The following is a 5,000-nucleotide window of genomic DNA, read 5'->3' on the forward strand; positions in this document are numbered from 1 at the left end:
CCAGCACCTTGGCACAAGCACGGCAAATGAATGCCACGCCCACGCCGCGGATAAGCAGCCCCAACGCGCCCGACGGCTTGGAGCGGGTCCCGAAGACGGTGGCCGGAATCGGGTCGTCGCCGGCCGGAAAACGGGTCATCGATGCCGGCAATACTTCGGGCCATGAGGCCCCCCACCTTAGTCCGAGTTTAGCAACAGCCCACATATCCCCCGCGGCAGGCCTATGGGCGCCAGGCCAGCGCGCCCCATGGCCAGTCAGGGGGCACCCCCCTAAAGAGCAATAAGTGTCATTGAAGCTCTGGCAGGGGGAGACACTACTAGGTCCCAGCTGTCACCCCCCCTCTAAAAAATTCATTTCTTGGTATTTTGAGCTGAAATTTTGCACAGAGGTTGGCAAAAATCCAATCCAACTTTATTAATTTTTCCAGAATTTTTCGAGGTCGGGAAGTATTTTTTTTTATTTTCCTACCATTAAAAATCGAGGAAATCGGAAAAAATAGGAACCGGCTCGGAATGACCCCAAATTCAGTGGGCAGCCTCATAAAAATATGGCTGATTTTACTGGATTGATTTCATGTGGAAAGCACGACGTTTTGTTGTAGGAATGCGGGAACCCCGGCGGGGGGCCTGCCGCGGCCAGCGACGTCGGGCTGGCCCCTGCAGCGCCTAGCCTCTCCCACGCGGGGGGCAGGCCAGAGCGCGGGGGGCCAGGGCCCGAAGGCAGCCCCCCCGCGGGCGAGAGAGCAAGCCAGCAGGGGCTGTCGCCTGCCGCGGCCAGCGACGTCGTGCTGGCCCCTGCAGCGCCTAGCCTCTCCCACGCGGGGGGCAGGCCAGAACGCGGGGGGCCAGGGCCCGAAGGCAGCCCCCCCGCGGGCGAGAGAGCAAGCCAGCAGGGGCTGTCGCCTGCCGCGGCCAGCGACGTCGGGCTGGCCCCTGCCGCGGCCAGCGATGTCGGGCTGTCGCCTGCCGCGGCCAGCGACGTCGGGCTGGCCCCTGCAGCGCCTAGCCTCTCCCACGCGGGGGGCAGGCCAGAACGCGGGGGGCCAGGGCCCGAAGGCAGCCCCCCCGCGGGCGAGAGAGCAAGCCAGCAGGGGCTGTCCGCGCGTCGCGCAGCGCGGCATGGCTGCGGGGGCCGCGCGCGCGCGCCCAAGCGCCCAAGGGCCCCCAAGGGCCCCAGGCCCTCAGGCCCCAGCGCCCCAGCGCCCAGCGCGGGCGGGCGCGCGCGCGCGTGTGGTCTTTGAGGGGCGCCGGCCTGGTGGCTCCCTAAAGAGCAATAAGTGTCATTGCAGCTCTGGCAGGGGGAGACACTACTAGGTCCCAGCTGTCACCCCCCCTCTAAAAAATTCATTTCTTGGTATTTTGAGCTGAAATTTTGCACAGAGGTTGGCAAAAATCCAATCCACCTTCATTAATTTTCCCAGAATTTTTCGAGGTCGGGAAGTATTTGTTTTAATTTTCCTACCATTAGAAATCGAGTAAATCCGCAAAACTAGGAACCGGCCCGGAATGACCCCAAATTCAGTGGGCAGCCTCATAAAAATATGGCTGATTTTACTGGATTGGTTTCATGTGGAAAGCACGACGTTTTCTTGTAGGAATGCGGGAACCCCGGCAGCTCGCCTGCCGCGGCCAGCGACGTCGGGGACGCTGGCCTGCGCTGTCGAGCCCGCGAGGGCTGTCTCCGCGGCAGGCCCCCCCTGAACGGGGCACGACAGGCCACCGCGCTGGCTCGTCCAGCGTCGACAGTCCCTCGTCCAGGTTTCAGATCGCGCCAAGTCGAACCCATGACCTGCTCAAGCCATCGTGCGCTGCCGAATTCGCATCTGCGTGTAGGCTGCCATTCCACGCGGCAGCCCCTGTTTTCGTCAGCGTGCCCCCCTGACGAATTTTCCTGCCTGGCCCAGTCCAGCGTCCAGCCCCTGTTCGTCGAAAAATCTGCGCTGCCGATTTTCCACGCGGCAGCCCCTCTTTTCGTCAGCGTGCCCCCCTGACGAATTTTCCTGCCTGGCCCGGCCGGTCCAGCCCCTGTTCGTCGAAAAATCTGCGCTGCCGATTTTCCACTCCGCAGCCCCTGTTTTCGTCAGCGTGCCCCCCTGACGAATTTTCCTGCCTGGCCCGGCCGGTCCAGCATCCAGCCCCTGTTCGTCGAAAAATCTGCGCTGCCGATTTTCCACGCGGCAGCCCCTGTTTTCCTCAGCGTGCCCCCCTGACGAATGTTCGTCGAAAAATCTGCGCTGCCGATTTTCCACGCGGCAGCCCCTCTTTTCGTCAGCGTGCCCCCCTGACGAATGTTCGTCGAAAAATCTGCGCTGCCGATTTTCCACGCGGCAGCCCCTCTTTTCGTCAGCGTGCCCCCTGACGAATTTTCCTGCCTGGCCCAGTCCAGCGTCCAGCCCCTGTTCGTCGAAAAATCTGCGCTGCCGATTTTCCACGCGGCAGCCCCTCTTTTCGTCAGCGTGCCCCCCTGACGAATTTTCCTGCCTGGCCCGGCCAGTCCAGCCCCTGTTCGTCGAAAAATCTGCGCTGCCGATTTTCCACGCGGCAGCCCCTCTTTTCGTCAGCGTGCCCCCCTGACGAATTTTCCTGCCTGGCCCGGCCGGTCCAGCCCCTGTTCGTCGAAAAATCTGCGCTGCCGATTTTCCACTCCGCAGCCCCTGTTTTCGTCAGCGTGGCCCCCTGACGAATTTTCCTGCCTGGCCCGGCCAGTCCAGCGCCCAGCCCCTGTTCGTCGAAAAATCTGCGCTGCCGATTTTCCCCGACGAACCTGCAGCTGCACAAATCCGCGCCGCCACTGCCCCATTGTCTGGACCAACAGTCTTTTCCATCAAGCCCTGGACTATAAATCGTCCAGACTCATCGCCAGCACCCGCTGCCGATTCTGCCGACTTTGCCGATTTCGTCGGCGCTGCCGATTCCAACACTGCACCCACCGTGTCTAAACCAGCGCTGTTTCGTCAGCGTGTCCCCTTGATGAATTTCCCTGCCTGGCCTGGACAGTCCATCTTCCAGCCCATGTTCATCGAAAAATCTGCGCTGCCGATTTCCCCGACGAACCTGCAGCTGCACAAATCTGCGCTGCCGATTTCCCCCCCTGTCGGCATGGCTGCCGCTGCCCCGATGTCCAGACCAACAGTCTTTTTTGTCGACTTTGCCGATTTTGTTCGCGCTGCCGATTCCAACACTACCCCCTGCATCCAAACCAGCATTGTTTCGTCAGCTCTTCCCCTGACGATTTTAGCCCTGTAACAAACAGTAGGCCTCCAATCCCGCCAACGGGAGCCAAGTTGATAGGGAAGAGAATTGAATGACGCGCCTGGTCCTCGCACCCCGCCACCCGAGGGGCCTTTTTCCCGGCAGCCTCTGAAAAACTCTAGCTTTCACGGTCCTCGCCGCCCCTCACCACCATGGCAGGCCTCTAATCCCACCCATCAGCAGTTGTAGCCGATAGGGCAGTGATTTGAATGACGCGTCGCGGGCCGCCGGGTCATCTCACCCGGCCATTAATTGGAGCGTTTTTGGCTGGCCGAGGATGGGGGGATGGATCTCTTCTTCCGAAAAAGCAAACAGTACATCGGGAGTTATGTTGACGGGGCATGGAATTGAATGACCCGTCACGGGCCGCCGGGTCATCTCACCCGGCCATCCCGGGGAGCGTTTTTCCCGGCAGCATCGGGGAAACTCTTGCTTTCACTGCCCGCTGCCCAAGTCCCCACTCGCATCGGCCCCCCGCGCCAACAAGCCAACGCTGCCGAATCGGCAGACACTGCTGCCGAATCTGCCGACACTGCCCCGCGGGCTGCCACTGCCCCAGTGTCTAAACCAGCGGTCTTTCTCGTCGAGCCTTGGACTATCCAGTCCGTCCTGACTCATCGCCAGCACCTGCTGCCGATTCTGCCGACTTTGCCGATTTTCTCGGCGCTGCCGATTCCAACACTGCCCGCCGTGCCTGAACCAGCGCTGTTTCGTCAGCGTGTCCCCTCGACGAATTTTCCTGCCTGGCCTGGACAGTCCACCGTCCAGCCCGTGTTCGTCGAAAAATCTGCGCTGCCGATTCTGCCGACTTTGCCGATTTCGTCGGCGCTGCCGATTCCAACACTGCCCGCCGTGCCTGAACCAGCGCTGTTTCGTCAGCGTGTCCCCTCGACAAATTTTCCTGCCTGGCCTGGACAGTCCATCGCCCAGCCCATGTTCGTCGCAAAATCTGCGCTGCCGATTTTCCCCGACGAACCTGCAGCCGCACAAATCTGCGCTGCCGAATCTGCCGACACTGCCCCGCGGGCTGCCACTGCCCCAGTGTCTAAACCAGCAGTCTTTCTCGTCGAGCGTTGGACTATCCAGCCCGTCCAGACCCATCGCCAGCACCCGCTGCCGATTCTGCCGACTTTGCCGATTTCGTCGGCGCTGCCGATTCCACCACTGCCCGCCGTGCCTGAACCAGCGCTGTTTCGTCAGCGTGTCCCCTCGATGAATTTTCCTGCATGGCCCGGCCAGTCCAGCGTCCAGCCCATGTTCGTCGAAAAATCTGCGCTGCCGATTCTGCCGACTTTGCCGATTTCGTCGGCGCTGCCGATTCCAACACTGCCCGCCGTGCCTGAACCAGCGCTGTTTCGTCAGCGTGTCCCCTCGACAAATTTTCCTGCCTGGCCTGGACAGTCCATCGCCCAGCCCATGTTCGTCGCAAAATCTGCGCTGCCGATTTTCCCCGACGAACCTGCAGCCGCACAAATCTGCGCTGCCGAATCTGCCGACACTGTCCCGCGGGCTGCCACTGCCCCAGTGTCTAAACCAGCAGTCTTTCTCGTCGAGCCTTGGACTATCCAGCCCGTCCAGACCCATCGCCAGCACCCGCTGCCGATTCTGCCGACTTTGCCGATTTCGTCGGCGCTGCCGATTCCACCACTGCCCGCCGTGCCTGAACCAGCGCTGTTTCGTCAGCGTGTCCCCTCGATGAATTTTCCTGCATGGCCCGGCCAGTCCAGCGTCCAGCCCATGTTCGTCGA

This window comes from Populus nigra, chromosome 2 (assembly GCF_951802175.1).
Source record: "Populus nigra chromosome 2, ddPopNigr1.1, whole genome shotgun sequence".
NCBI lineage: Eukaryota > Viridiplantae > Streptophyta > Magnoliopsida > Malpighiales > Salicaceae > Populus > Populus nigra.